Genomic DNA, 23,567 nt, shown 5'->3' on the forward strand with positions numbered 1-23,567 from the left:
ACGTCTGGCAGCAACAACAGATCTTTAAACCCTTCAGCAGCCAGAAATAAAAGATCTCTCCCTCAACAGTAGATCCCTTCTAGCAACAAATGACCTGCCCAGAAACAGACCCCCTTAACAACAATAGATTCCCCAGCAACAAAAGACCTCCGGCAGCAACAACAGATCTCTAAATCCTTCAGCAGCCAGACATAATAGATCCCTCCCTCAACAGTAGATCCCCCCAGCAACAAATGGCCCCCAGAAACATAAGACCCCCTTAACAACAATAGATCCCCCGGCAACAAAAGATGTCCGACAGCAACAACAGATCTTTAAACCCTTCAGCAGCCAGAAATAACAGATCTCTCCCTCAACAGTAGATCCCTCCCAGCAACAAATGACCCACCCAGAAACAGACCCCATTAACAACAATAGATCCCCTCAGCAACAAAAGACCTCCGGCAGCAACAACAGATCTCTAAACCCTTCAGCAGCCATAAATAATAGATTCCTCCCTCAACAGTAGATCCCTCCCAGCAACAAATGACCCCCCCAGAAACATAAGACCCCCTTAACAACAAAAGACCTCCGGCAGCAACAAAAGACCTCCGGCAGCAACAACAGATCTCTAAACCCTTCAGCAGCCAGAAATAGAGCCCTCCCTCAACAGTAGATCCCTCCCAGCAACAAATGACCCGCCCAGAAACAGACCCCTTTAACAACAATAGATCCCCCCAGCAACAAAAGACCTCCGGCAGCAACAACAAGTCTCTGAACCCTTCAGCAGCCATAAATAATAGATCCCTCCATCAACAGTAGATCCCTCCCAGCAACAAATGACCCCCCCAGAAACATAAGACCCCCTTAACAACAATAGACCCCCCAGCAACAAAAGACCTTCGGCAGCAACAACAGATCTCTAAACCCTTCAGCAGCCAGAAATAGAGCCCTCCCTCAACAGTAGATCCCTCCCAGCAACAAATGACCCCCCAGAAACATAAGACCCCCTTAACAACAATAGATCCCCCAGCAACAAAAGACATCCGGTAGCAACAACAGATCTTTAAACCCTTCAGCAGCCAGAAATAATAGATTCCTCCATCAACAGTAGATCCCTCCCAGCAACAAATGACCCCCCCAGAAACATAAGACCCCCTTAACAACAATAGACCCCCCAGCAACTAAAGACCTTCGGCAGCAACAACAGATCTCTAAACCCTTCAGCAGCCAGAAATAATAGATTCCTCCCTCAACAGTAGATCCCTCCCAGCAACAAATGACCTCCCCAGAAACATAAGACCCCCCTTAACAATAGATCCCCCAGCAACAAAAGACCTCCGGCAGCAACAACAGATCTCCAAACCCTTCAGCAGCTAGAAATAATAGATCCCTCCCAGCAACAAATGACCCCCCAGAAACATAAGACCCCCTTAACAACAATAGATCCCCCAGCAACAAAAGACATCCGGCAGCAACAACAGATCTTTAAACCCTTCAGCAGCCAGAAATAATAGATCCCTCTCTCAACAGTAGATCCCTCCCAGCAACAAATGACCCCCCAGAAACCTAAGACCCCCTTGAAAGGATCTAGATAACTTCCATTTTGTATTATGTACGCCATTTTAAGTATTAAGTATTAAGTTAGCTTTTTGCAGAAATATTAGAAGTTTAATGAAACTGTTTTCAGTTGTTCAAGGATGTATCAACAGAAGCTAACACGACCCTGACAATGTCTCTGTCTGGCTGTTTTCCCAGAAAGTTGGCCAAAATAATTTGTACCAAGAAATGTATATGTTATGTTTCATGTAGTTAGCTCATGATGGAAAGTTACAAGTTACAGTTTTGAAACTCGCTCCCCCCCTCCCTTATGATTATCTGTAGTCTATATAATCTTATTAATGTCTAATAAACTTTGAACATCTCTGAACATAAGCTGTCGTGATTTCCATGTTCAAGGGGTGTTCCCAGAATTCTGCTGATAAACCAGGAATCTCTCCACAGACCGGGGGTCTCTGAGGGGGAAAGAAAATCATTCCTTTCAGCTGGGGGCTCGTCCGGGATGACCACCCACCTCACTTGGTAAGTAAACCTTTTGTCTTTTTATGACTAAAAGCTCTTTCTTGCCCTGTGTTGAGGGAAGGTCTTGAATCATTCTGTATTGTCTATATAGACTCGTGATAACCTGTAGCTGCTTTTGGTAAAGCAGACTTAACTCTTTGGTAGAGTTACAAAATAGTGCACTATAATATAATATAAAAAAAGGTGTTTTGGTAAACACAGTTCTCTGTTTTTGGTAAAACAGTGAAGAGATAACTTTTGGGAAGTTATCAAGAGGTTAATAAGTCTGTGGAGCAGATTCTGGTTTATCTGTCTTTTGCTTTTTCTTTCTGTTGCGTAGAAGTATAAGATAATTTGTTGTGTGGAACAAAATAAGATTTTAAGCTAAAATTGTTTTATACACTGTCTAAATATGGGTCAAGGAGGTAGTTACCCACCAGGTCCCCCAGAAAAGGGAGAAAATTGTAAGGATTATGTTGCTAGAGTTTGTGGAACGGACTATTATTTAATAAATCCCTGGGTGGATTGTATGGCAGGCTGGACAGAAGCTATGGGGAGTACAGACCCATTCCCAAGAAAGGGGGAGAAAACTGGTTAAAATGGTCACCGTATTGGGTTGATAATAGCAAGGGAAAGTTCAATTTGATTTTCTCTTTAAAACAAAAGAGGAAGTTGAAATTGGATACATTAAAAATATGCCAGGAAAAGCATCAATCTGAAAAGACATGCAGACCCAAGATTGGACTGAAAACAGTTCAGACACCAACCCCACCCCCTCCGTATAATATATATCCTTCATTAAGTGGTTTTAAAAATGCTGCTGATTATGATTTTTTGATTAGTTTGGGGATGATTACTCCCCAGCCTAATGCCCCTCCAGCCCCTGCTCCTGTCTCTGCAGCTCCAGCCCCTGCCCCTGCCCCTGTCCCTGCGCCATTTCCCGTCCCGGATCTACAACCAATACAGCCAGGCCCCTCCACTAGACCCAAACAGATTATTAGTATAAAATCACCAGAGGAGGGTAGCCAAGTTCAAGGCATCCTTACAGAGAATAATGACAACGAAGGAGAGTTGGAATACGAAGAACAGGGACAGGTAAATATAATAAAATTACAGAAAAAGGATGGTCAATGGAGAAGAAGTGACACCAGTCATAGAAAGGGCAGAGAGATGTGGAGGAATTTAGAATGCAGCTTAGATCCATGGATAAGAAACAAGAGGGAAAAAGAGAAGATGAGGGGGCCGTAGGAGGAAAGGAGTTGGCTATATTGACACTACCTTTTCTCACAGCAGGAGAACTAATTCTAAAAAAACCCATAGAATTAGAAGATATTAATAAGATTGTTAAACATTGTCCCAAGCCTACAGTATCTCCTGGAGGTACACTTGCTTATTTAAAAAAGGCATGTTTAGGAAGAAATTACACACAGGAAGATATGAGATTGATCATTGATTGTATTCTGGGAAATAATCCAGCTTGGGATTGGATAAATGTAAAAATCATTAGTCACATAGAACCAAGTAATACACAGGCTACTGCCTATAAACTGAACACCACAGAAGGTAGAAGAAACTGTTTCTCCTTACAACACACCTATCAATCCTGTCAAGAAGCCGGATGGCTCTTACAGGTTTGTACAAGATTTGAGGGCCATAAATAATTTGGTAGTTCCATTAGCCCCAATAGTGCCTGATATGCCATCACTCCTCACCTCCATTCCGTCTGATGCAGAATATTTTACAGTGATTGATTTAACAAATGCATTTTTTTCGGTTCCTGTGGACCACCAGACAAGGGCGCTATTTGTATTTATATTCTGAAAATTGCCAGATGAGCTGGTGTAGAATGCCTAGGGCTATGTAGATTTGTTTGCAGTCTACTCACTTGCCCTCCAGACCACACCGAGGTCCTGGACCCCTCCCAATGGTTCGGTCCTCATTATATATGTGGATGACCTATTGATTTGTAGTTCAAGTCAGGAGGCCAGTCAGGAGGATAGTTGGTCTCTGTTAGAATGGTTGTCAGGGAATGGTCACAAAGCATCTAAAAAGAAATTGCAATGGTGCCAAAAACAGGTTGAATACCTTGGTTTTATTCTGGGTCATGGTGAGAGGAATGTCAGTCACAAAAGAGCTGCGGCTCTCGTGGGTCTGCCCCGCCCACAAACGAAAAAGGACATGCTAACTTTTCTTGGTATGATTGGTTACTGCCGCCAATGGATACCTGATTGTTCATTCTATGATCACACTCTGAGGTCTGCCACACTTTCAGAATTATCTGACATTCTCACATGGTGAAATGAAATGGTTGATGCCGTTGTGTACCTGAAGAATGCTATGGTAACGGCCCCTGGTCTTGGACTACCTGATTATAAGAAAATGTTTCATCTGTATGCTAGGGAAAATTGTACAACCATGGCGGGGGTCCTGGCTCAGGAACATGGAGGCAAGCTCCGCCCTGTAGCTTTTTTTTCCAAAGTAGTGCCAACTCAGGTTCAGGGCATGCCTGCTTGTCTGAGAGCTGTTGCATCGTGTGCAATTCTGGTGGAGATGGCTATTTCTTTCACATTGGGACATGAAACTACCCTACACACCACACACCAAGTGTCCTTACTACTGAAAAACATACACACTCAACACATGTCAGCACAGAGGTTGAGCGGATATGAAGTGATTCTTCTATCTGATTCCAACTTGATTATTAAATATTCTTCAGCAAATTCAGGTCCTGCTCCAATTTTGAATGCCCTACTGGGGCTAAAGGGGGAACAGGATGAAGTGGCACCAGAACACAATTGTATAACCCACATACAGCAAGACACTTCCCCTAGGTCCGACATGTCAGCTGTGGCTCTTGATGGGGCCCCAGATGTGTTTGTTGATGGTTCATGTTCTAGGCCAAATGATAATATTTACCATGCAGGAGATGCCATTGTGCAACTTCCTGACAAAATACTCGAGGCAAAGCCAATTCCATATCAGTCAGCCCAAGCAGCTGAACTGATTGCCCTTACAAGAGCATGTCAATTATTTGCAGGACAGGATGTCAACATTTACACAGACTCCAAGTACGCCCATGGTGCTGTACATGATTTTGGGGTCATTTGGGAGAGAAGAGGATTCATTGCTGCTGATGGCAAAACCATATCTCACTCTTCTTTGATATCTGATCTACTCAAAGCCATACAGTTACCAAAAACATTAGCCATTCTACATTGCAGGGCACATACAAATCACAGAGATCATATTGCCAAAGGAAATGCATTAGCAGATAAGGTAGCAAAGGAAGCCGCATTACAACAGGTGGCCAGTGAGCAGATGCCTTTGCTCACTTCAGGCATCACAACCACCCCACATGACCAGATGTATGCAGATTTACAAAAATTTGCTACAAAAATCGATTTAGCAGACTGGGATGGTTCTGGAGCACAACTAGATCCAGCTTCTGGTCTAGTGTGCTTAGAGGGGAAACCATGCATTCCCATGTCAAGTGCCCCATTGTTCATTTGCACAGTACCACGGTCTAGGACATAGAGGATGGAAAACAACATGTGAAACATTATTGCAGGATTTTTACATTACAGGTTTATCTAGGTTGGTGAAAGAATATGTTTCTAGGTGCATTACATGTATAAGGAACAATCCACAGAACGCAAAGAAATCACAACACCAGCATCTAGTGTACCCAACTACACCTTTCACCCATTTACAAATAGATTTTACCCACATGCCAAAAACAGGACAATCAAGGACAAGTTGAGGAAGGCCACTGGAGGAACCTATACCCACTGGAAGAAGATGTTACCTGCAATTCTAGCAGAGGTAAGAATGACACCTAATAAGACTACAGGGTTATCTCCTTTTGAAATATTAATGGGAAGACCGCTCCCCACTCCTTGGGCTAGACAGCCACTTATGTTAGAAAGAGGGGACCTTGACCTGGTACAACAAGAACATGTGAGAAAATTGATTCAAACTTTAGATAAGGTTGAAAGAAATGTTGCTCGCACTTTTTCTTTATCTTTTCAGGAACCAACCCACCTTTTCCAAGTGGGAGATGTCGTAGTGGTCCGCCAACTCGCTAAAGACAAGAAGCAAGGCTACCCCTTTGGACCACCTACTACGGTGATAGCGGTTACCAGAACGGCTGTTCTGGTGGAGAATTCCCAGTCCTGGATCCATGCTAGTCGAGTGAAGAAGGTGAACCAAACACCTGAGAAACATGAGATGGAAAAAGGAGGTGAAGTATGAGAGAAAAATCCTCGAAGAGTGGGTGAAGTAAGTGAAAAAGGCCCTGAAGATGAAATTTTTTACTGCCCCTCATGGTGCTTTGAAACTCTGGGTCCTATTGGGCACACTGACTGTGCTCTTTTTCCTGCCAGTATGGATCCTAACTAACTGTATTTATCACCCTGAGGACTTGGGCCTAATAAAAGGTATCTGTGGTCAAGGACTAGTTTTAAATGAGACCCAGATAACCAAAAGTGAAAGAAAGTCAAAAAGAAAGTTTTGAAGAGAACAATCCTTTTTCAGGAAAAATGTTGATGATGCAGTTTAAATATGCTTATGCTCAAAAGTCAGGTTATGATAAATGTTGGATATGTAGTAAGTTACATCCGAGCACATATGAAATTCCTCTTCTGGCCGCTCCAGTCAAAATATTTTTGTTAATAAAAGGGAATGTAAGTATTGGTTTGACCAATATTACTTTTAATGCCACCATATCTTTTCCAACTCTGGGAGTCACTCAACTCCCCGATTGGTGTTTTAGACTGGGGAATACTTCTCACAAGGGAAAGGGAATGTGCTCTCAGTCCATATTAAACATATCTGATCCTGGAAGGAGGGATGGAACTTTTTCTGTGAAACTCTGGCAAGTAAATGGTAAAACCCTGAATGAAAGTTTAGAAGGGATACAATAATAATGTGGGGAAAACTATGTTTGGAAAACTTCTTTTTTATTTTACACTTGTTGTCACCCCTGAATTTCATTCTGCAATACAAAAATTGCCGATCTCCTTGGGAAACAATACGTATATCTGTTGTGGTAAGATCTGTTACCCTTGGATACCGAGTAATGTCCAGGGCTGGTGCTATGTAGCCCAATTAGTGCCAATTATGGCAGCTAGAGACCAAAAGGAACACCAGGTAAAAGCCAGTACATACCCAAAACACCAACTAACTATAAATAATTACACAAACATTATTGATGATATACTGGAGAGGAACTCTAAGGACATGGGGTTGCTAAATACTGAGACCAGAGCTATTAGAAAACAGCTGGAGATGCAAGAATTAGCTATTGAAAGTATGAGTGCTGCTCTGACAGGTTTGTGTGAGATGACAGAGGATTATGAATGTTGTACTTGGATATATAATACCACAATGACTGTTCCAGATTATTATGAAATAATAAAGCAACACAGGGAACAGGTAGATGGTTTGATGGAAGAAGCTAGAGCTATAGGAAAGATGGATGGACTCCTTTTGATTGGTTAGGATCAGGATTTGGTTCCATCTTTTCATGGATGAAAGGTATCGCTGTAAGCATAGTCATGATATTGTTTTTTGTTTTATCTTTATATCTATGTTTTAAATGCTCATTTTATTGCATTGCTAGAGCTACCAAGCCGCAAAATACAAATGAAGGTTATCTAGCTATGTACAAAAAGATGAATGAAGTAAAGAATTGAGATCATGTTCATGATCTTAGAGGGGATTGAAAGGATCTAGATAACTTCCATTTTGTATTATGTACGCCATTTTAAGTATTAAGTTAGCTTTTTGCAGAAATATTAGAAGTTTAATGAAACTGTTTTCAGTTGTTCAAGGATGTATCAACAGAAGCTAACACGACCCTGACAATGTCTTTGTCTGGCTGTTTTCCCAGAAAGTTAGCCAAAATAATTTGTACCAAGAAATGTATATGTTATGTTTCATGTAGTTAGCTCATGATGGAAAGTTACAAGTTACAGTTTTGAAACTCGCTCCCCCCCTCCCTTATGATTATCTGTAGTCTATATAATCTTATTAATGTCTAATAAACTTTGAACATCTCTGAACATAAGCTGTCGTGATTTCCATGTTCAAGGGGTGTTCCCAGAATTCTGCTGATAAACCAGGAATCTCTCCACAGACCGGGGGTCTCTGAGGGGGAAAGAAAATCATTCCTTTCACCCCTTAACAACAATAGACCTCCACCAGTAACAAAAGACCTCCGGCAGCAACAACAGATCTCTAAACCCTTCAGCAGCCAGAAATAATAGATCCCTCCCTCAACAGTAGATCCCTCCCAGCAACAAATGACCCCCTTAACAACAATAGACCCCCCAGCAACAAAAGACCTTTGGCAGCAACAACAGATCTCTAAACCCTTCAGCAGCCAGAAATAAAGCCCTCCCTCAACAGTAGATCCCTCCCAGCAACAAATGACCTCCCCAAAAACATAAGACCCCCCTTAACAACAATAGATCTCCCAGCAACAAAAGACCTCCGCCAGCAACAACAGATCTCCAAACCCTTCAGCAGCTAGAAAAATAGATCCCTCCCTCAACCGTAGATCCCTCCCAGCAACAAATGACCTCCCCCCAGAAACATAAGACCCCCTTAACAACAATAGACCCGCCACCAGTAACAATAGACCTCCACTCAAAAATAGAACCCCTCCAGGAACAATAGATCCCCCGGCAGTCAGCATCAATACCTTCCATCACACCCCAGCACCCCTTACCATCACATAGAGGGGAAACTCGAAAAATTAGAATATCGTGCAAAAGTTCATTTATTTCAGTAATGCGACTTAAAAAGTGAAACTAATATATGAGATAGACTCATTACATGCAAAGCAAGATAGTTCAAGCCGTGATTTGTTATAATTGTGATGATTATGGCTTACACCTCATGAAAACCCCAAATCCACAATCTCAGAAAATTAGAATATTACATGCCATCAATAAAACAAGGATTGTACATAGAACAATATCGGACCTCTGAAAAGTATAAGCATGCATATGTACTCAGTACTTGGTTTGGGCCCCTTTTGCAGCAATTACTGCCTCAATGCGGCGTGGCATGGAAGCTATCAGGCGGCAGCACTGCTGAGGTGTTATAGAAGACCAGGATGCTTCAATAGCGGCCTTCAGCTCTTCTGCATTGTTCGGTCTCATGTCTCTCATTTTTCTCTTGGCAATGCCCCATAGATTTTCTATAGGGTTCAGGTCAGGTGAGTTTGCTGGCCAATCAAGCACAGTAATCCCACGGTCATTGAACCAGGTTTTGGTGCTTTTGGCAGTGTGGGCAGGTGCCAAGTCCTGATTGTGATTCCTACTGAACCAGACTGAGAGACCATTTAAAGGCTCAGAAACCCTTTGCAGGTGTTATGGCTTAATTAGCGGATTAGAGTGGGACACTTTGAGCCGAGAATATTGCACCTTTTCACAATATTCTCATTTTCGGAGATTGTGGATTTGGGGTTTTCGTGAGCTGTAAGCCATAATCATCACAATGATGACAAATCACGGCTTGAACTATCTTGCTTTGCATGTAATGAGTCTATCTCATATATTAGTTTCACCTTTTAAGTTGCATTACTGAAATAAATGAACTTTTGCACGATATTTTAATTTTTCGAGTTTCACCTGTACATCCAATGCTGGAGGTGCCTGAACTGTGTTCCCGCTGGTGTATTCCTGGCCCACAGCTGGTAAATTGTGACTTGCAGAGGAGGGGAAGTGGCCATGTACAGGTCTGTAATTAAATATATCCATATTTTGTGTTTTCATGTACAGGTCTGACGTTCTTTGCATGAGATATGAGGATCTCATAAACAGTCATGTTTTCTGATCCTGAGATAAGATTACATTATGTGTTTAGGTCTCATAGTGGATATCAGAGTTCTTCCTTAAGTCTCCTTATTTCTACAGAATTCAAACTTCATGTAAATTAACAGAATTAATGAGAAAAACATTTCCTATATTTGCTTGTCAGTATTTAGTATTCATATGACAGATGGAATGGCAATTTCTGCTTCCTACAGTCAGCAAAGGGAATTTTATACTGATGAAGTTTCTTAATCTGTTTCACCTAGAAAGGATTTTACAAGTTTACAGCTCATCATTTTCTGGCTGGGAGAAGTCTGTTTAGACAGTATGGAATTTGCATTTATTTTACAGAGCTTTGCATTGATTACTCCGTCTCAGTTATGATGTTATTACACCTCTGATCTCTCCCATGATAGGTGCTACTAATATACTTGTGATTGCTCGGCCTTGGTGCAGCTAACTGCTATAACATTGTTTTTTATTCTGCAAATTGTTTTCTTTTTTGCAGGAGCGGGTTCATGTACACTGCAGCTGATAAACTGACATTCAGGAGCTTTTCTGCATTTTTTTCATCAGCCCCTGAACTCTCCCTAATGTTTTCCTATGTGTCCATGTACACAGAGTCATTTACAGGCAGTCGAGTTTACAGTTATTTTTTTAAACGCACCAAACGTGCGTTCAGAAGTAGATATTTTTCAAACATTTGTGAACGCGGCTAACCGCATTTATAAGCGTTTACATTTAAAAGCGTTTTTTAACTGTTCCATGTCCAGATGCTGTCCAGAGCTTTTTTCATCATCAGAAATGCATGCAAAGCGTTTTCCATGTATTCAAAGAGACCCGGTACACCAGCGCAGTCAGTTCCAGGTTTTGCGTGAAGGAACAATTGGTAGAACGTGCCGCATTATGCTCATGATGGGATCCATAGTGAATACAACCAGAAAAGACAGGTCATCTCAACACATACTTCTCTCTCTGCTTCTGCTCTCTATTCCTCTCAAAATGTCTGAAATAGTTAATTTTTTGCTATTTTTCAGTGCATTCTGGGCATTTTGGAAGGTCTCCTGAGGTTATCTTTTAAAAACGTTTCTAAACGCAAACGCACATAAACGCAGTATGCAAACGCGTCAAAACAGACATTTTTAACCTACGTTTTCCAGCAGCCAGTTTCCATTGTTCAGAAGTGTTTTCCAAACGTCTCGTGTACATGGAGCCTAAGAACTAAAGATGAAAAGAATGATTTTGGCAAAACTGATTTTGCTGTACAAATGACTGATTTGAATTGGTGACATTTTATAATTTGAGCTGCTTATGCAAAATGTAAAAATAATCTACTCTTAATTTGTTCTTTTTATTTAGAGAGTGTTTTTTAATTGTTCTTTTTGTTCTTTGTAAGGCCTCATGCACACTGGATGTTATAAAAACGAGTTAGCTATAGAATGCTGCAGTAAAAACGTGAGGGTTTTTTTGTATTTTTTTTAGCTTTTTTGCATTAGCTTTTTTCAGCGTTTTTGTTAGTGTTTTTCAGTATTTGCATTTTTTTAATAGTTATACTCTCACAAAATCTTCAGGCTTAAAAATGCTCATAAACGACAGCCGTTTTTTTTTTTTTTTTTAGCGTTTTTCAGCTTTTATCAGCATTAGAGCATTTTTACAGCTAAAAAACTCCTCTTGAAACCCACTAGTTCTGGGGGTTTCTCACAGCCAGAAAATGCTCCTGCCAAAAACTGTTGATTAAAGCCTATGTGTGCATGAACACATAGGATAACATGTTGGGGAGTTTACTGGCTGTAGAAAAAAACTCCAGAAGCCAAAAACAGCCGCTGTAAAAACGTCCAGTGTGCATGACGACTTACAGCTAAAAAACTCCTTTTAAGTCGTCATGCACACTGGACATTTTTACAGCGGCTGTTTTTGGCTTTTGACGTTTGGAAAACACTTCTGAACGATGGAAACTGACTGTAAAAAAAAAAAAAAAACTACTAAAAGACTAGTGGGTTTCTAGAGGAGTTTTTAGCTGTAAAAATGCTCTAATGCTGAAAAACGCGGTAACGGTTTTGGACTTTTTTTGACCAAAAAAATAATTTTTTTTGGTAAAAAAAAAGCTAAAAAATGGAAACAAGGAAAAAGCTGATAAACATGGCAAAACACGACTAAATGCTAATGCAAAAACGCTAAAAAAAGATGAAAAACTCACATTTTTAACGTGAGTTTACACAGCTAACGTTACCAGCACTATCAAAATGTCCAGTGTGCATGAGGGCTGAAACTCACTAGTTATGGTTTTTTGTTTCCAGCCAAAAAATGCTGATTACAGCCTATGTGTGCATGGACATGCTGGGGAGTTTACTGGCTGTAGAAAAAAATGTCAAAAGCCAAAAACAGCCGCTGTAAAAACATCCAGTGTGCATGAGGACTTATTGTAATGTTTCTTCCCCTTCTTTTTCTTGCACTCTATTGCTATTTTTATATTGCTGTTTTAATTATTTATTTTACATTTTACCTTCTGTGAAAAAATAGGGAAAATAATGAGGGGAAGATGTTACTTTTAGGCTGGCCATGGATTCCTCTTTTTTTGATCAGCCAGTTGTGTGTTGTGTGTTGGCGAGATACAGTGCCAGTCTGAATAGCACACCAATGAACCTTGCTAATGGGCATGTATTTCACTGCCAAAAATTGTACATTTGTAACTTGAATGAGCTGCCGTAAAGTGATTCTAAACCCTTTTTTTTTCTTTAGAATAACAAATATGTCATACTTGCCTTGCTTTGTGCAATGGTTTTCAAAGAGCAGCCCAATCCTCCTCTTCCTGGGTCCCCTGCTGGCACTCCTGCCCCCCCCCCAGGCTGAGTGCCCAGAAGCAAGCCGCTTGCTATGGGAGCACTCATGCGTGTTTGCTCCATTGAGGAGAGTGTGGCTCGGGCCCATCCACTGCAACCTCCTCGCTGTCTGTGATTGACAGTAGCAGGAGCCAATGGCTTCCACTGCCTCTGTGTCCAGTGAGGAGAGCGAGCCAAGAGAGCTTGGCTCAGGTAAGGTAAGTATTTAGATGGGCTGGAAGGAGCTGCACGCAGAAGGATTTTTTTACCTTAATGCATAGAATGCGTTAAGGTAAAAAAAACATTCTGCCTTTAAAACCACTTTAATGCAATGAACAATAATGCACTACAATGTGTAAGTGGACCTTACTCAACTGCAAATATGTGAATGCTCTATTAAAGTGGATTTTGTTAAACAGGTGTCTCTTGAAGGACTTGGTTTAAAGCATTTGTACAGCCAAATTTTATTTTTCATCATTTGTTTAAAATAGGGAAGGGTTAAACCCACATCAGTTTATATTTCGTGTTGCAATTTCCCTTCGCTTCCTGTTCTGGAGGTGCAACAGTTAGTAGGAAAAATATCCAGAAGAGGGCAATTTCTCTCTTAGGCTGGCCATACATTATACAATTTTCTTGAGAATTTTACTTTAGATTTACCAAAAATCATATAATATAAGGTCAAGCCTAAACAACACTTTCAATTGTATCCAATTAGGCAGGCCCTTGCACTACATAATTGAAGGTAAATCTAAAGGAAATTGGACAGAAAATTGTAAGAAAATTGTATAGTGTATGGCCAGCCTTAGGGCTCATTTACACCAGAACATGGTCCAGGAAACCTGCGTTCCATGTGTGTTTACCGCACTGCTTTCAAAATGCACAGGGTGTACAATCTGCAGCAGATGTTAATATAATCCTAACAACACCCCAAATGTAAATTGCAAATGCAGTGTGTTTGCCTGCACTGGACCGCATTGTGCCGTAGTTCCATGTGATCTGGTGCAGATATTTTTTGAAAAGAAGTGCATGCACTACTTTCAGTGCGATCCAGTGTGATTTCAGCCCATTCAAATAAATGAACTGAAAATCGTACTGCACCAAGTCTTATAGGAATTGCACATGAACGCGATTTTTGGCCCTTGGGCTTGGTTCACACCTACAGGTGCGACCAGCACAGTCCCATTTCTAAGCATATTTTGCGTGTCCTTGAGCTTAAGTGCATTTCAATGGACTGCTCTGTGCATGAAAAATGCGGAAAAGAAGTCCCAGATTCTTTTCCAAAAAATGCGCAGATTGTCGCTCGCATACACACGGCACATCTGCAGATGCATGAGAGTGCCATTAACACCGCTGCTTGTCTGGCAAATGGCAGCACATTTCTCTGTGTACTGGGAAACACATGATGTTGCACATTTTCCCAATGTGCAATGTCTGAACCTAGGCTTAGTATGCCTCATGTTCTGGTGACAACTGTAAAATTTTGGTTTGCTGTCACTTTCCTTCCTGGTGATAATTGTTACCAGAACAAATATGGATGGTGAGCACGTCACCTTTTTTTTGGGTAAATATATTTCTGAAGGTGCTATTGACATGAATTTTCATTACATGTCTGTAACAACCCATACATACAACGAAACTAAAACAAATACGTTCAGAAATTACGTTATGTGTAATAAAATAGAATGACACAAGGAAAAAGTATTGAACACACAAAGAAAGGGAGGTGCAAAAAAGGGCATGGAGAGCCAAAACACCAGCTGACATCCATCAGTAATTAGAAAGCAGTCCTGCCTCTTGTCAGTGCCAATTAATTTCAGCTGGTTCAGTCTCAAGTGATGGCCTATTAAAAGGTGTTTAATTACCAAGGTGTCACACAAGAAACCTCTCATGATGGATAAAAGAAAAAGAGCTCTCTCAAGACCATCGCAACCTTATTTTTGCAAAACATACTGATGGCATTGGTTACAAAAGGATTTCTAATCTTTTGAATGTTCCATTGAGCACTGTTGGGGCCATAATCCTGAAGTGGAAGGAATATCATTTCATCATAAATCGGGTGCTCCTCGCAAGATTTTTGATACAGGAGTGAAAATAACTATCAAATGAGTTGTCCAAGAGCCAAGGACCACTTGTGGAGAGCTTCAGAAAGACCTGGAATTACCATGTATAATTGTTTAAAGAAAAACAATAAGTAACTCACTCAATGACCATGGCCTGTATGCACACCCACCGCGCAAGACTCCATTGCTAAAGAAAAAGCATGCTGAAGCTCATTTCATGTTTGCTGCACAACATTTAGACAAGCCTGTGAAATACTGGGAGAAGCTAGTCTGGTCAAAATTGAACACTTTGGATGCCATAATACACACTATGTTTGAAGGTCAAATGGCACTGCACATCACCCCAAAAACACCATCCCAGCAGTAAAGTTTGGAGATGGAACAATGGCAGACAATGATCCCAAACACAAAGCCAAGGAAACTCTCAACTGGTTTAAAAGAAAGAAAAAAACAGCTGCTAGAATGGCTAAGCCAATCACCTGACTTGAATCCAATAGAAAATCTATGGAAAGATCTAAAGATCAAAGTTCATAGAAGAGGCCCACAGAACCATCAAGATTTTAAGACTGTTTGTGTGGAAGAATGGGCCAAAATCACACCTGAGCAATGCATGCGACTAGTTTCTTCATAAGGGAGGTGTCTTGAACCTGTCATTACCAACAAAGGATCTTGTATGAAGTATTAAATAGATTTCACTTGGTGTGTTCACTACTTTTTCCCTGCGCCATTCTATTTTATTGCACATAACTTAATTTCTGCATTTATTTGCTTTGGTTTCTTTGTATGTATGGATGTCATGGGTTGTTACTAACATGTGGTTAAAATTTCATGTCAATAGCACCTTTAGAAATCTACACTGCTCAAAAAAATTAAAGGAACACTTTTTAATCAGAGTATAGCATCAAGTCAATTAAACTCCTGGGATATTGATCTGATCAGTTAAATAGCAAAGGGGGTTGTTAATCAGTTTCAGCTGCTTTGGTGTTAATTAAATTAACAGGTGCACTAGATGGCAACAATGAGACGACCCCCAAAACAGGAATGGTTTTACAGGTGGAGGCCACTGACATTTTTTCCCTGCTGATCTTTTCTGACTGTTTTTTTATTAGTTGTGCACTTGGCTAGGGTCAGTGTCACTACTGGCAGCATGAGGCGATACCTGGACCGTACAGAGGTTGCACAGGTAGTCCAAGTCCTCCAGGATGGCAGATCAATACATGCCATTGCCAGAAGGTTTGCTGTGTCTTCCAGCACAGTCTCAAGAGCATGGAGGAGATTTCAGGAGACAGGCAGTTACTCTAGGAGAGCTAGACAGGGCCATAGAAGGTCCTTAACCCATCAGCAGGGCTGGTATCTGCTCCTTTGTGCAAGGAGGAACAGGATGAGCACTGCCACTGATGTGAATGTCTCTGGCCAAACAATCAGAAACAGACTTCATGAGGGTGGCCTGAGGGCCCGTCATCCTCTAGTGGGCACTGTGCTTACTGCCCAGCACCATAGATCTTGATTGGCATTTGCCATTGAAGACCAGAATTGGCAGGTCCACCACTGGCACCCTGTGCTTTTCACAGATGAGAGCAGGTTCACCCTGAGCACATGTGACAGACGTGAGGGTCTGGAGAAGCCGTGGAGAATGTTATGCTGCCTGTAACATCGTTCAACATAACTGTTTTGGTGGTGGGTCAGTGATGGTCTGGGGGGGCACATCCATGGAGGGATGCACAGACTTCTACAAGCTAGACAATGACACCCTGACTGCCATTAGGTATTGGGATGAAATCCTTGGACCTATTGTCAGACCCTACGCTGGTGCAGTGGGTTCCTGGGTTCCTCCTGGTGCATGACAATGCCCGGTCTCATGTGGGGAGAGTATACAGGCAGTTCCTGGAGGATGAAGGAATTGATACCATTGAATGGCCATCTTGGCATCTGCCAACTAGCAAACCATCAAGGGCAGTCCACATAATTTTATTTCTGGAGGAGTTTTTTTTTTATAGTTGGTAAGATACATAAACATTTCTTTAGACCATTGAAACTCATTGATAAGATAATTTCCATATAGTGGGTCACATTTAGCCAAAAACAAAATCCCATCGCATTTATGAAACGTTTGCAGAGCTTTTAGTTCATCGAAACTGCATGTAAAGTCATTCTGTATGAATAGAACAAAATGAAATGTTTTCAGTTTATATTATATGTAATTTGAATGTGTAATGTAAAAAATACTAAATTATGGCCACTAGATAGTGCTGAGGAGCAAACATATTTTCAATCCGCACCATCAGGTAACCATGATGTAGTATTTTCGCAGTCACACATTTGAACTGCAGAGAATATAGCCTGAGAATAGTCTATTTTGCCTCATTTGCACAAAACAAATTTAACTGCAGTTTTGATGGACGAACAGCTATTCAAATGTTTTTATAGATGCATGCAGTGTCATTATGTCATGTCTATTTAGTTTACTGTAATTCCTTTTTATTACATTTTCTGGGTTCTCATGTTCCCTAGGTAAAAATCTATGATCCTTTTAGGCTACAAATGTAGTTTTAAAAGTGGTAGGATTAAGCCATGAAAATCATTTAGTGGCATTTTATAGGATATCAACATAACTATGAAAATGGGAAGAAATCAATGCAGGTATCAGAACTCCGTTCGTTGTTTCCTTAGAGAAATTGGATTGTATATTAAGGCAAGTTACAGCATTGCTTTCTTTCAAACTCGAAGCCACAGTAAACAGCACTCATCAACTTTCCATCAAGCTGAGGGCTCCGTGACTCTTTGATTCGGGTAAAAGCTATTTAATTGCTCTGGTCCCATCTGGATAGAACACTCGAAAAGATGCTGAAAGCAAACCTGCAAAAGTGAAAACATACAGCCCATACAGAAAGGTAAAGTAGAATTAAAAAACATTATGGTACAATTGGTTCTTTTATATGAAATGGGAAAAAGCTGATTCTGTTTCATCCAGTGTATAAACCTGGCTCATGCAAGCTTAGGCATACAATGACGTTTTTCTGCTGAGGAACTATAAGTCACAGCATGCCATCTGCATGCATAGGTGGGCAATCTCTAACTGATAAAGAAAGACATTTCTATTACATTTTGAGGTTTCTGATTTCTCCAATTTTTTTTAAATCAAAATTGCTCTTATTGCTGTATTCCTCTCTATGCATGATGAGCATTTTCAGTATGTGGTCAGAAGTAGCAGGCTAAGCAGATGACATATTTCCATTCAGATTTCCTGAAAGTCAAACTTCAGGCAAACAGCACAGATGAAATACATATATGGGAACTGGTGTACCTGTCAAACGATTTGTTTTCCTGTCCAACCACTCCAAGATTTACACAGCTCAGCCACACAGTACAGACCTGTCTAGCAAAAGAGGGGACCTAATCTTTTTCTATTGCACTTTCGATTAGAAGACCCCTCTCCATCCCTACCCTGGACTGGACAGTGAAAAGAGAAGCAGTACACTATGAGCTTGTCTCTGACACTCTGCTCTTTTCTCCCTTTTAGTATGCTTCTTGCACTGTAATCCACCTAAAATGCTCCTTGTGCTGCTTCTTAATCCTTCTCTGAGCTCTGCTGTACAGGGATTGCAAGAGGCCAAGTCAAAGTTAGGTATTTACACTGCCTACATTTAAAAATAGACATAGTTAGTCTGGCTGAAAAAAGACAAAAGTCCATCCAGTTCAACCATTAAAAAAAAAAAAGTTATAATCCTATACCCACAGTTGATCCAAAGGAAGGCAAAAATATCCAACAAAGCATGATCCATTTTGCTTCTGCTGGGAAAAACATTCTTTCCTGATCCCCCGAGCGGCAATCGGTTATTCCCTGGATCAACTTGACCTATAAATGTTAGTATCCAGTTATATTCTGTGTATTCAAGAAAGAATCCAGGACTTTTTTAAAGCAATCCACTGAGCTGGCCAGAACCAACTCTTGAGGGAGTCTATTCCACATTTTCACAGCTCTCAGTGTGAAGAAACCTTTCCATGTTTGGAGATTAAATTTCTTTTCCTCCAGACATAAAGAGTGCCCCCTTGTCCTCTGTGATGACCTCAGGGTGAATAGCTCTACACCGAGTTCACTATATGAACCACTGATGTATTTATACATGGAGATCATATCCCCCCTTTATGTATTATACATGGTGATCGTATCCCCCCTTATGTATTATACATGGTGATCGTATCCCCCCTTATGTATTATACATGGTGATCGTATCCCCCCTTATGTATTATACATGGTGATCGTATCCCCCCTTATGTATTATACATGGAGATCATATCCCCCCTTATGTATTATACATGGTGATCATATCCCCCCTTATGTATTATACATGGAGATCATATCCCCCCTTATGTATTATACATGGAGATCATATCCCCCCTTATGTATTATACATGGAGATCATATCCCCCCTTATGTATTATACATGGAGATCATATCCCCCCTTATGTATTATACATGGTGATCATATCCCCCTTATGTATTATAAATGGAGATCATATCCCCCTTATGTATTATAAATGGAGATCATATCCCCCCTTATGTATTATACATGGAGATCATATCCCCCTTATGTATTATACATGGTGATCATATCCCCCCTTATGTATTATACATGGAGATCATATCCCCCCTTATGTATTATACATGGAGATCATATCCCCCCTTAATCTCCTCTTCTCAAGTGAGAATAAATTCAGTTCCTCTAATCTTTCCTCGTAGCTGAGCTCCTCCATGCCTCTTATCAGTTTGGTTGCCCTTCTCTGTACTTTCTCCAGTTCCCCAATGTTCTTTTTGTGAATTGGTGCCACATATTAATATTTTAATGAATACAGAGCTGTATTATTTTTGTGTCTGTGTTGTTGCCTGAAGTTCAGCTTTAAACTCAAAACCAAATATGTAATATACACTATATTGCCAAAAGTATTGGTCGGCCTGCCTTTACACACACACACACACACACACACATGAACTTTAATGGCATCCCAGTCTTAGTCCGTAGGGTTCAATATTGAGTTTAGTAGCAGGCAGAGGCAGATCAAAACTCTTTTACTATTACTATCTGAAATTTACAAATCTTGCTTCACCTTCATAAATAGAACCAGGACTTTTGTTCAGCGGGAACGCAGTTCCAGCACCTCCAGCACAGAACGTATGTAATGGAAAGGGGTGCTGGGGTGTGCTGGAGGGTCTATTGATGCTGTCTGCTGGGGGATCTATTGTTGCTCGGAGGTCTATTGTTTCTGGGGAGGTCTGTTGTTGCTGGGGGGGTCAGTTATTGCTGAGAGGTATCTGCCGTTGAGGGAGAGATTTATTGATGCTGGCTACTGGAGGGTCTATTGATTCTAGCTGCTGGAAGATCTGTTGTGCTGCTGGGGGTCTATTTTTGCCTGGCTGAATCTATTTTGGTTGGGGTGGTATTTTGTTGTGGGAGGTCCATTGATGCTTGGGGGGGGTCTATTGTTGTGGGGGGGTACTATTGTTGCTGGGGAGTCTATTGTTGCTGGCTGCAAGAGATCTATTTTACTGCTTTTCTTGTTATCATTGACAAATTACAGTCATGGCCGAAATTGTTGGCATCCTTGATATTTCTCCAGGAAATCATGTATTTCTCACGAAACGTATTGCATTAACACATGTTTTGCTATACACATGTTTATTCCCTTTGTGTGTATTGGGACAAAACAAAAAAAGGGAGGAAAGAAAGCAAATTCGACATAATGTCACACAAACCTCCAAAAATGGGCTGGACAAAAGTATTGGCACCCTTTCACAACTGCGGATAAATAAGAATGTTACAAGCATGTGATGCTCCTGTAAACTCACCTGGGGCAAGTAACAGGTGTGGGCAATATAGAAATCACACCTGAAAGCAGATAAAAAGGAGAGACGTTCACTTAACCTTTGCATTGTGTGTCTGTCTGTGCCACACTAAGCATGGACAACAGAAAGAGGAGACGAGAACTGTCTGAGGACCTGAGAACCAAAATTGTGGCAAAATATCAACAATCTCAAGGTTACAAGTCCATCTCCAGAGAACTAGATTTGCCTTTGTCCACAGTGCGCAACATTATCAAGAAGTTTGCAACCCATGGCACTGTAGCTAATCTCCCTGGTCGTGGACGGATGAGGAAAATTGATGAAAGATTGCAACGCAGAATAGTCCGGATGGTGGATAAGCAGCCCCAAACATGTTCCAAAGACATTCAAGCTGTCCTGCAGGCTCAGGGAGCATCAGTGTCAGCGCGAACTATCCGTCGACATTTAAATGAAATGAAACGCTATGGCAGGAGACCCAGGAGGACCCCACTGCTGACACAGAGACATAAAAAAGCAAGACTACAGTTTGCCAAAATGTACTTGAGTAAGCCAAAAGCCTTCTGGGAAAACGTCTTGTGGACAGATGAGACCAAGATAGAGCTTTTCGGTAAAGCACATCATTCTACTGTTTACCGAAAACGGAATGAGGCCTACAAAGAACAAAACACAGTACCTACGGTAAAATATGGTGGAGGTTCAATGATGTTTTGGGGTTGTTTTGCTGCCTCTGGCACTGGGTGCCTTGACTGTGTGCAAGGCATCATGAAATCTGAGGATTACCAAAGGATTTTGGGTCGCACTGTAGGGCCCAGTGTCAGAAAGCTGGGTTTGCGTCCAAGATCCTGGGTCTTCCAGCAGGACAATGACCCCAAACATACGTCAAAAAGCACTCAGAAATGGATGGCAAAGAAGCGCTGGAGAGTTCTGAAGTGGCCAGCAATGAGCCCAGATCTAAATCCCATTGAACACCTGTGGAGAGATCTTAAAATTGCTGTTGGGAAAAGGTGTCCTTCCAATAAGAGAGACCTGGAGCTGTTTGCAAAGGAAGAGTGGTCCAAAATTCCGGGTGAGAGGTGTCAGAAGCTTATTGATGGTTATAGGAAGCGACTGATTTCAGTTATGTTTTCCAAAGGGTGTGCAACCAAATATTAAGTTAAGGGTGCCAATACTTTTGTCCAGCCCATTTTTGGGGTTTTGTGTGACATTATGTCATATTTGCTTTTCTGCCTCTGTTTTATATTTGTTCCAATACATACAAAGGGAATAAACATGTGTATAGCAAAACATGTGTTAATGCAATACCTTTTTTGTGTGAAATACTTGATTTTCAGGAAAAATATCAAGGGTGCCAACAATTTCGGCCATGACTGTACATACAAACTACTTAAAAGGGGCAGTACTGGGAGGTGGGTAGGGAGTGGAATGAAGGGATGGTGCTCTAAGGTGGGCAGGGGGCGGGGATAAACAGTGACTCAGAGGGGGCAGTTCCTGAGAAAAAAAGTCCTAAATAGAAATATGGCCTCTTATTAAAAAAATGTGCTGCATCACTGAGCTATAAATCCATCCACACGTATAGTAATGCTGCACCGCTCCTGAATTCACAGCAGAGTTGCCACTCTCATGTAGGCTGTGCCTGTTTGTACTACATTGGGATGAAAAAAAGTTGCAGGGGTGGGGCTGTCAGCATTGTTACTGCCAAGTCATTGGCCTTTAGCTTTTCACACAGCACCTGGCAACACCTAGTCCTGCCCCCTGCTTTCTGCATTGAAAGCAGTACCTCTGTTGCTGAAATCCTCCCACTGTGAGCTGCAGTGGCTGGGAGGGGGAGCAGCTGAGACACAAATTAAGAAAGATTTGGCTCAGATGGGAAGGAAAAGGACCTTTTTATTTACTTTATGAGGTTTCTGCATCACAACTAAATGTGGTACCTATTTAGACTGTCATCCAGAAGTCGTTAGTTGTATGTAAATAAAGATACTTGCCAACAGCTATTTTCCAGAGACAGTCACTACCCTTGATAGGTGATCTGATTCCTAATATCCCATTGATTTAATTATTTCTGCTATAATGGATTAGTTTACTACTAAATTACTAGTAATGTTCTGTAGGTCTTTCAAATTAGTGTTTAATATTGAAGAGCTGTATTCAGAAAAGTATTTCAATTCACTTTCAATAAGTGCAGTATTATTGGGTGACTACAACTTAATGGTTCTCTATAACAGTGTTTACTGTAAGCATTTGTGTACATCAATTCATCTGCAAAGTGTTTCTGGAAATCATTTGAAAACCATCAAATTGCACTGCAAAGCAGGAAGCAGAGCCTGAGTACGTAATGGGGAACTATGGCTCATATAGCAATAAATCATATATATGCAGAAGCAAAGGTTGTTCATTATTATTACACATTGATCAAGCTGATACCTTAACATGTCTGACTGTTATCAGTCCCTTAACATGACTATATAATTAAATATAATGGGAACAAATATGTATTCTCTTTAATTTAACCACTGACCGTCCAGCCCATAAACGGCTGGACGGGAGCAGTACAGGGGCAGGTTGCCGTTTATAAACGTCCTCCCGATTCCCTGCCTGTGCGCACTCCCTAGGAGCACGCGGCACCGTCATCTGGTGCTAGCTGTGTTCAGAGGACACAGCGGAACACTGATTGCTGTACGGGACCTCTGTGTGAGGTCCCGATCATGTGATCACTGATTGGCCAATCAGTGATCACATGAATACATGATCACATGTCACTTCCTGACATCATTGCTTACTACTAGTGAAATCTGTGAATGGTCACAGAGGTCACATGGTACAAAGCTATTCACAACAGCCTTATACAGGGGCGGACTGACCATTTGGAAACTCGGGTACTGCCCGAGGGCCCAGGGTCAGTAGGGGGCCCCATGAGATGCCCCTGGTACCTTTTTCATAGGCTTTTTTGAGTATGGGCAAGGACACAGGGGCCCCATGATCCCCTATTGCC

Source organism: Staurois parvus, unplaced genomic scaffold, assembly GCF_062004578.1.
Source record: "Staurois parvus isolate SC_StPar_1 unplaced genomic scaffold, SC_StPar_1.0 ptg002753l, whole genome shotgun sequence".
Taxonomy (NCBI): Eukaryota; Metazoa; Chordata; class Amphibia; order Anura; family Ranidae; genus Staurois; species Staurois parvus.